Source organism: Phoenix dactylifera, chromosome 1, assembly GCF_051530095.1.
Source record: "Phoenix dactylifera cultivar Ajwa chromosome 1, Ajwa_hap1_PhDact_Kaust_v1.1, whole genome shotgun sequence".
In the NCBI taxonomy this organism is placed as follows: Eukaryota; Viridiplantae; Streptophyta; class Magnoliopsida; order Arecales; family Arecaceae; genus Phoenix; species Phoenix dactylifera.
In genome coordinates, this window is record NC_143190.1 from 48,664,901 (window position 1) to 48,675,118 (window position 10,218).

Below are 10,218 nucleotides of genomic sequence, written 5' to 3' on the forward strand. Positions count from 1 at the left end.
GCTCGATTGAGAGTTTTTATCCATGGCATTTTTTTTTATCATAGACATAATAATGTGTACTTGGTATGCTTTTGAATATATGCACTGTTGCTGGTGGTCCAAACCGAGAACGATTGGCACAGCGGTGTGAACGGGATTCCGTCTGAGCTGCCCTGGTTGATGTTGATTGTGCTCCACCTTCCACCGGGAAACCTGCAAGCAAGCCTCGCACCACCACTGGGGTAGTGGGGGCCCTCCGACGATCAAGTCAGAGGAGATTGGAGGAGAAGGAGAGATAATTGCAGGTAGTAGGGGAATGCTCTGGAAGTTCTTGCTTACCCCCCCTTCTCTCCCCAGCCGCATATATACCTGGCTGGGGGGTCTCTCAGGGGGGTTTGTCATCGTGGGGCGCGATGGAGTGGCCACTGACATGGCCGTTACAGGGCGTCGTGGAGCAGCGCTGGGTACGGCCATGACAGGGCGTAGTGGAGTTCCGCTTTGTACGGCTGATACAGGAGATCGTGGAACAGCATCGGATACAGCCGTTGCAGGGAGTAGTGGAGCAGGAGGCCTCGGCGTGCCTCTGGGAAGCAGCCTGTCGTTATCAAGAGATCTCCGACTCGGGGTCGGAGTGCTGGATCAGGGGGCAGCCGACTCGGGGTCGGGCTGCGGTGCTGAGGATATCCGACTTGGGGTCGGATTGCTAGATTAAGGGGCAGCCGACTCGGGGTCGGGCTGCGAAGCCGAAGATGTCCGACTCGGGGCCGGACTGCTGGATCGAAGGGCAGCCGACTCGAGGTCGGGCTGTGGAGCCGAAGATGTCCGACTCGGGGTCGGATTGCTGGATCAAAGGACAGCCGTAGTCTTCATGGGCGCGCGTGCCGGTCACGTGGAGCATGGCGGCTTAGTTCCCCCGTAACAGTAGCCCCCCATTTCCGAGCCTGGAACCAGAAGGGGAACGGGTGAAGGGAGTGATGCTTCAAGATTGCCGCCATCCCTCGGAGAGGCGCGCGCGCTTCGAGCTTCCCGCCTTCTTTATGGCGTATGGCGGTTGTTGCTGACCTGGCAGTCTGAGGATTTCGGCGGACATCCTTCCTTAATGGTGTCGATTCGCCTTTGGGGCGCGAGCGACCCTTCGGCGGCCAGACGTTCTCTGGCGTCATCGAGGCATCACCCGCCTTTCCGCCTATTTAACCGGGGGCCCTCCCCCGTCCGTCTTCCTCTTTACAGACATTTTCGAGTTTCCCCTTTGCGCTGCCGTTGTTGCCGTCGGACTGTTCGCTTGCTTCTCCTTTGACGCTCTCGGAGCCGTTCTTCCTTCTCCTCCGGTGAGTTACCCCATTCTTCTACTTAGGGCTCTCCATACTTTCTCCTTTTGTACTAGTGTACCCCAGTCGTCCCGGCCTTTCCCCCCTTCTTGTCCCCGTCCTGACCGTAGGTTTATTGGCCATTAGGAATGGGCGAAGTGAGAGCAGACCACATTAAGTCGGAGCTGGTCGCCGAAGACTTAGACAAACTCGTGGCTCGGTACCACCTTCCCGAGGCCTGCAACGTTACGCTCCCGGGGCCTGAGGAGAGGATGTCCCATCCTCCTCCAGAGAAGATCGTCATCAATGAGGGCATTCTCCAGGCCGGGTTCCGCTTTCCCCCTTCGGACTTAGTCGTGCAGGTACTCCGGGGTTTAAGAGTTGCGCCGACGCAGCTGGTGCCGAACTCGTGGCGTGCCCTGACGGTCTTCCAGGTTCTCTGCCGCATGCACGAGATTCCCGCCACTCTGAATGTTTTTTGGGAGTTCTACAGCCTGAGTGGCCACCCCCAGGACAAAGGGTGGTGGTGCTTTGCGGCGCGGCGAGGGTGCGGCCTCGTCAAAGAGGCTCCTTCCTCCATTCACGGCTGGAAGGAGCGTTTCTTCTTCATCGATGTAGATCCCTCTTGGGAAATCAGGGCGACCTGGGAGACGCCGATGAAGTCCCCGATCGGCCTATCGAGACTGTCGAGGGAGGAATCCGATGGCTTGGCCGCCTTGAAGGGGTTGGTTGCCGAGGGCCAGCTCCCCCCGGTGGCCCGCCTTATTTTCGAGGATACCTTGGTGAATGTCGGTCTGAGCTCGGTCCCCACCGACCGTGAGCCCGCCACCATTTCTTTTTTGACTCTTTTCTCCTCTTCCGTCTCGTTCTTTCCTTCGGTTTCTCAGCCCTCGACCATCTCGTTCTTGTTGCAGAGATTGACGACGTCATGCGGTCGGACAAGGGACCGGCTGTTGGTAGGTCGTCCCTACTGGAAGCGGTCCGGAGGAGGAAACGAGCTCCTCCGAGCGGGGCCCCGCCAGCGAAGAAGTCCCGTAAGGAGGTGCCTCCGACGCCGACCGACGAGTCCGGGCCCACCGATCAGGGAGATGCCGTGGGCACGGACCGGCAGCTGACGCTGTATCAGCCCTCCGGTGGTGAGACTGCCGCTATTCCGGAGGTATCATCCAAGTCCGCTCGAGACGGACGGGTCGGACGTGATCGGTCCCCGGCCCGGCCTTCGACTCAGCCGGCTCCTGATGATTCGAGGAGGGACGCGCCGAGGCCCCGGCCGAGCGGGGCCCTATCAATTCCTGGAGTGACCCCCGCCCCGAGCACAATCAGCAGGACTCTTCCCCAGGCGATGGATAAGGGTAAGGCTGCAGAACCACCATCCGGCTCCGGGGAGAAATCGGGGTCGGCCTTCACTACCGATGGCGCCCGAAACCTCATCGAAACAGTGCTGCTGGAGAAGGACCGTCGGCGGGTCCGGGAGTTGGGGGTCTCTGACGTCGGGGCTGCCAGCTGCGTCTGTCTCATGTCGGTGAGTGTTCTTCTGGCCGCTTTTCACCATTTATTAGCTCTGTTGTTCTCCGCCTGACGCCCTCACTTTTCCTATCTCTTAGCTCGCCCAGTACATGATCCGTCTAGAGGAGTGCTACAAGGAACAGGCGGGGCTTCTGGCGAAGGCCGAGGACCGACTGAAAGCAGTGGAAGAGGGAGGCCAGGCTGTGGCGGGCAGGACGACCGGGGACCTCGAGGCGAGGCTCCGGGAGGCCGAAGAGCGGGCACTCGGCTTCGCCGCCCTCGAGAAGCAACTGTTGGAAGCTCGGGAGCAACTCAAAGTCGCCTCGGGCCTCGAAAGCAGGGTTAAGAAGGCGGAGGAACGAGTTGAAAAGCAGTCCCGGAAGGTCGCGGACTATCGAGAGAGGTGGGAGAAGGCTCAGCGGTCTGCCGACAGCGCCCGCAACCGAACCCGGTCTCTTGAAGCCAAACTGGGCGAATTGGAGTCAGCCTTGGAGAGGTCCCGCGCGAACGACCAAGAGCTCCGTTCGCGCCTGGAGGAAGCTGAGGCCGCTCGCACTGCTGCCGAGGCGAAGCATAAGGAGGCTCAGGCTAATCTGCTGAGGGTCTCCTCCGAGGCTGAAGACCGGATTGTGGCGAAGGTCTTGGAGGCTAAGGCTCAGATTACGGAGCGAGCAGAGGCGGCGCTGGCCGAGAAGAGTGCGGAGATCGGGCGCCAGGCGGTACAGGCTTATCGTCAGTCCGCCGAGTTCACCCGTGATATGTCGGAGGCGGTACGGGCCTATCGTCAGTCTGACGAGTTCGTCCGTGACGCGTCGGACGCGGGGTCCGAATCCTTCATCTTAGGCTTCGAGGAGGGCCTGGCAAGGGTGTCGGCTAAGTACCCCGAAGTTGACCTGAGTGGGATTTCCCTTCTCGACTCCTCTCCGGCGCCATCGCCTGCTGATTCTCCTACCGCCTCCCTACCCCCTGCGGACGAGCCCGACGCTCCCGACCCGGGGGTTCCTCCAAGCTGACCTCTTGTACCTTTCGTTGTCCTTTTTTTTTTTTGTATGTCGGCGTTTTGCCAAATTGTATGGGCCTTGGCCCTGAAACAATGAAAATTAATACAAGTCGAATGTTTCTTCATCTCGCTTTCGTCCTCCTCTTTTTTTTTCTTTTTAACTCTTGGCAGCGTCTTGCCGACTCCTAACTCTCGAAGTTCTTCCGGCGCTAAGCCAGGCATCCGAGGGTTAGGCCTCAGGAAATTCTTCCGGCGCTAAGCCAGGCATCCGAGGGTTAGGCCTCAGGAAATTCTTCCGGCGCTAAGCCAGGCATCCGAGGGTTAGGCGTCAGGAAATTCTTCCGGCGCTAAGCCAGGCATCCGAGGGTTAGGCCTCAGGAAATTCTTCCGGCGCTAAGCCAGGCATCCGAGGGTTAGGCCTCAGGAAATTCTTCCGGCGCTAAGCCAGGCATCCGAGGGTTAGGCCTCAGAAAATTCTTCCGGCGCTAAGCCAGGCATCCGAGGTTTAGGCCTCAGGAAATTCTTCCGGCGCTAAGCCAGGCATCCGAGGGTTAGGCCTCAGAAAATTCTTCCGGCGCTAAGCCAGGCATCCGAGGGTTAGGCTTCAGGAAATTCTTCCGGCGCTAAGCCAGGCATCCGAGGGTTAGGCCTCAGGAAATTCTTCCGGCGCTAAGCCAGGCATCCGAGGGTTAGGCCTCAGGAAATTCTTCCGGCGCTAAGCCAGGCACCCGAGGGTTAGGCCTCAGGAAATTCTTCCGGCGCTAAGCCAGGCATCCGAGGGTTAGGCCTCAGGAAATTCTTCCGGCGCTAAGCCAGGCATCCGAGGGTTAGGCCTCAGGAAATTCTTCCGGCGCTAAGCCAGGCATCCGAGGGTTAGGCCTCAGAAAATTCTTCCGGCGCTAAGCCAGGCATCCGAGGGTTAGGCCTTCACGAAATTCCGCTCGTTGGTCGGCCGAGGCTGGCGCAAGCCGAGGCGACCGGTCGTGGCTTCAGGCTAGTCTGCTCCCGGGATGATCATCGGGTTAGCCTGGCATCCAAGGGCCGAGCCTCGGGAAATTCCGCTCGTTGGTCGGCCAAGGCTGGCGCAAGCCGAGGCGACCGGTCGGGGCTTCAGGCTAGTCTGCTCCCGGGATGATCATCGGGTTAGCCTGGCATCCAAGGGCCGAGCCTCGGGAAATTCCGCTCGTTGGTCGGCCAAGGCTGGCGCAAGCCGAGGCGACCGGTCGGGCTTCAGGCTAGTCTGCTCTCGGGATGATCATCGGGTTAGCCTGGCATCCGAGGGCCGAGCCTCGGGAGATTCCGCTCGTTGGTCGGCCAAGGCTGGCGCAAGCCAAGGCGACCGGTCGGGGCTTCAGGCTAGTCTGCTCCCGGAATGATCATCGGGTTAGCCTGGCATCCAAGGGCCGAGCCTCGGGAAATTCCGCTCGTTGGTCGGCCAAGGCTGGCGCAAGCCGAGGCGACCGGTCGGGGCTTCAGGCTAGTCTGCTCCCGGGATGATCATCGGGTTAGCCTGGCATCCAAGGGCCGAGCCTCGGAAAATTCCGCTCGTTGGTCGGCCAAGGCTGGCGCAAGCCGAGGCGACCGGTCGGGGCTTCAGGCTAGTCTGCTCCCGGGATGATCATCGGGTTAGCCTGGCATCCGAGGGCCGAGCCTCGGGAGATTCCGCTCGTTGGTCGGCCAAGGCTGGCGCAAGCCAAGGCGACCGGTCGGGGCTTCAGGCTAGTCTGCTCCCGGGATGATCATCGGGTTAGCCTGGCATCCGAGGGCCGAGCCTCGGGAAATTCCGCTCGTTGGTCGGCCAAGGCTGGCGCAAGCCGAGGCGACCGGTCGGGGCTTCAGGCTAGTCTGCTCCCGGGATGATCATCGGGTTAGCCTGGCATCCAAGGGCCGAGCCTCGGAAAATTCCGCTCGTTGGTCGGCCAAGGCTGGCGCAAGCCGAGGCGACCGGTCGGGGCTTCAGGCTAGTCTGCTCCCGGGATGATCATCGGGTTAGCCTGGTATCCGAGGGCCGTGCCTCGGAAAATTCCGCTCGTTGGCCATGCGCCTGTCGCTTGCAGCCCGACGGGGTTTCTCCGTGGCCAGCTGCGATCGTGTTTCTCCTCTTCTCCAAGCGTTGCCTGGGGAACACCAGAAGGGCATTAAACGCTAATTGATGCGTTACCTGGGAAATCGGATCGCCAGTTGCTGCTTGCGAGGAGTGTCAGTTAAGCGGCCGCGATGCGCGCGTTCTTCGAGGCGGATGCGGCCTGGGCGCGAGCGGAGATATGTGGACCTAGGGGTACGTGCCACCCGGAGTGTCCTGCACAAAGAATGCGATTAAGGAGAATGACGCTTAGGAAATCGCGGGAAGATACGCCTCGAGAGTCAGAACGGCTCCGGATTCAATGCGTCCGCATTTATGGGAGCCACCCGCATCGGAACGACCGGGGGGCTGCAGTTTGGCTATAAATACAGGTGCAGGTGCGATGGAGTTTGCCAAGCCGGAGCTGTTCAAGTTGCCATGGATCGTGGACCTTCTCTCTGGCGCATGGCTGAGAGACTCCTGCCGAAGGAACGGGAGGCGCGCCCCTCGCGACTTTAGCCAACTAGCCGTTTCATCTGGGATCAGCAAGGAGGGTCTCCCCGGCGGAACTCCGCTCTAGGCGTTTCATCCGGGATCACATCTCCCCTCCTTGAAGTTCAGCCTCCCGATTGAGCTCTGCACCAGACGCTCGATCCGGGACCGCGCCTCCATATGCTCTTCTCCCTCGTATTCCTTCTCTCCTCTGACACTGGGGAGGATCGGAATATCCTTTGGAGGCGGCGTTCCCCTGGGGGCAGCGGCGGCTTCTCCAGCGGTGGTTCCTCGTCTTCTTCGTGAGGCGTCGCTGGTGCCTCCGGTTAGAAGCACCCACTTCCGGCGGGGTTGCAGCTGTTTCGGATGGAGGGTTTGAGATCCCGGATCTTCAGTTCCACGGAGTCTCCACCTCTTCTTTACTTTCTTTACTCCCTAACTCCCCTCTGGGAATTTCTTGTAATCACACGAGTACGCCATTGTAACCAGAAATTATTGAAATGAAAAGTGTTATACATTCTCGAACTGTCTTTCTGGCTTTGTCGTTCTACTGGTAATACATCCGCAGGTTAGCGGAATTCCAGCTCCTTGAAATTTCTCGGCCATCTAGGGCTTCCAACTGGTAGGAGCCAGGTCGGTTTACCCAGCGAACCCTATATGGGCCTTCCCAATTTGGCGCTAGCTTCCCACCTTCCGTGGGTTGAGATGCTTTAGCTCGCCTTAGCACCAGATCTCCGATTCTGAAAAGCTTCGGTCGGACTTTGGAGTTGTAATATCGGGCCACCCTCCGCTGATACACCGCCATCCGAACCTGCGCCATTTCCCTTGCTTCTTCCAAGAGATCCAGGTTCCCTCGGAGTTGCTCCGTGTTGGCCTCGGGTCGGTGTGCGGCCACCCGAGGTGAGGGAAGTCCGTGCTCTACGGGGACAACGGCTTCCGTGCCATAGGTTAGGCTGAAAGGTGTCTCCCCGGTAGGGGTCCGATGCGTGGTCCGATACGCCCAGAGGACATTCTCGAGTTCCTCGACCCAAGCTTGCCTCGTCCGACCGATTCGCGCTTTGATACCTTGGAGGATTGTCCGATTTGTGACCTCGGCCTCGCCGTTGGTTTGGGGATGCGACACAGATGTGAACCGATGCTCGATCCCGAACTCCTTGCAGAAGTCACGGAAATGCTTGTTGTCGAACTGTCGGCCATTATCCGAGACGAGGACCCGAGGTACCCCAAATCGGACAATGATGTTCTTCTTCACGAACTTCCGGACTTGTGCCTCCGTGATAGTGGCCAGTGGCTCCGCCTCCACCCACTTGGTGAAGTAGTCGATTGCAACGATCAAAAATTTCCGCTGAGCTGAAGCAACGGGGAATGGTCCAAGGATATCCATTCCCCACTGGGCGAAGGGCCAGGGTGCCGTGATTGGTGCCAAGGGGACAGAAGGGACTCTCTGGACGTTGGCGTGGCGCTGGCAGGCGTCGCATTTCCGCACATGATCCTTTGAGTCCTCCAACAAGGTAGGCCAATAATAGCCTTGCCTCATGATCTTATGCGCCAAGGACCTAGCCCCCAGGTGCGATCCGCAGATGCCTTCGTGGACTTCGCTGAGGGCGTAGGCCGCTTCCGAGGGGCGGAGGCACCTTAAGAGGGGGGCGGTGAACGAGGTCCGATACAGCCTCCCTTCATAGAGTACGTAGTGGGCGGACTTCATGACGAGTCGCCGAGCTTGATCTTCGTCCTCTGGGAGGATCCCTTCGGCGAGGTAGGCGACGAGCGGGTCCATCCAAGATGGCTCCGGATCAATCGCCATCACCGCTCCGGCCTCGCCGATGCTCGGGGCATCCAGGGTCTCCAGGTAGATCGCCTTCGACAAGTTGTGCGCGTCTGCGCCCACCAAGCGGGACAGCCTGTCGGCCCTGGCATTTTCGCTTCTTGGGACCTGCTGAATGTCAACACTGCCGAGGTCGGGAATGAGTGCTTGCACCTTCCAGACATAGCTCTGCATGGTCGGGCTCCGAGCCTCGAACTCCCCTCGGACCTGCCCGACCACCAGCTGGGAGTCGGTGAAGACCTTCAAACGCCGGATGCCGAGCTCCTTGGTGAGTTTGAGTCCTGTGACTAGGGCCTCGTATTCCGCCTCGTTGTTGGTCACTGGAAATCCGAACCTCAAGGCATACTCGGCTATCACTCCATCGGGACTGGTAAGGACCAGCCCGGCCCCTCCACCTTCGGGGTTCGACGACCCATCAATGTGAAGCGTCCAGATTGGGAGGTCGAGGCTGGGTGTTTCCGGCGGCCTAGGTTCCGCCTCCTGCACAGTGCACTCAGCGAGGAAGTCCGCGAGCACCTGGGCCTTGATGGCGGGTCGGGGCTGGTAGCGGATGTCGAACTCACCAAGTTCTACTGCCCACTTCACCAGCCGTCCCGCATTCTCAGGATTGCTGAGGATCTGCCGCAGTGGTTGATCGGTCAAGAGGGTGACAGGATGAGCCTGGAAATAGGGGCGAAGCCTCCTGGCCGCGGTGAGCAGCGCGAAGGCGATCTTTTCCGCCTTCGTATACCGCGTCTCGGCATCCCGTAGGACCCGGCTGATATAGTACACAGGCTTCTGGAGCTTTGCCTCTTCCCGAACCAGTACTGCGCTGACTGCGGTTGGGGAGACCGCCAGATAGAGGTAGAGCATCTCCCCCTCTTGCGGCTTGGACAGCAGGGGAGGAGACGCCAAGTACTCCTTGAGTTGGTCGAATGCCACTTGACATTCGGCCGTCCAACGGAAGTCTTTCGGGCGCTTCAACACCTTGAAGAACGGTTGGCAGCGTTCGGCCGATTTTGCCACAAATCGTCCGAGCGCGGCGACCCTTCCAGCGAGCTCCTGAACCTCCTTCACTTTGGTCGGAGGGGACATATCTTGGATGGCCTTGATTTTGTCCGGGTTGGCCTCGATCCCCCGCTGGTTGACAATGAAACCGAGGAACCTCCCGGCCGAAGCACCAAAGGCGCACTTCGCCGGGTTCAGCTTCACGCGAAACTTCCGCAAGGTGGCGAAAGTCTCCTCCAGATCCGCAATGTGCTGGTCTGCATGGCGACTCTTCACCAGCATATCGTCCACGTACACCTCCATGTTCCGGCCAATCTGCTCCTTGAAGATTTTATTGACGAGGCGCTGGTAAGTGGCACCAGCAGTCTTCAGACCAAAGGGCATTACCTTGTAACAGTACAGCCCCCGGTCTGTTATAAAGGCAGTTTTCTCCTCGTCCTGTGGAGCCATCATTATTTGGTTGTAGCCGGAGAAGGCGTCCATGAAAGACAGCAGCTGATATCCGGAAGTCGCGTCGACCAGTTGGTCTATCCGTGGAAGCGGAAAGCTATCCTTGGGGCACGCCTTGTTCAGGTCGGTGTAGTCGACGCACATCCTCCACTTTCCGCTCGCCTTTCGGACAAGTACGACGTTTGCCAGCCACTCGGGGTAGCTCACCTCCCTTATGAAGCCTGCATCCAAGAGTTTGTCTACCTCCTGGTCGACCACCCGGATCCGATCCGGGGCACAGTGTCTCTTCTTCTGCTTTACTGGTCGGTGGGTCGGGTCGACGTTGAGGGCGTGAGAAATGACCTCCGGGTCGATCCCAGGTACATCGGCCGCCGACCAGGCAAATACATCAGCATTGGCTCGGAGGAATTCCACTAACCTGAGCCGAGCTTCCGAGTCGAGGTTGGCACCGACCCGGACCGTACGGTCCGGGCGACCCTCTTCAAGGGGAACTTCGATCACACCCTCGGCCGGCTCCCCGTGCCGCAAAGCCACCTCGTCTCTGGCGTCAAGGGACTCGACGCTTAGGGCCTCCACGGGCTTCTTCCCTTTGAGAGTTGCTAGGAAACAT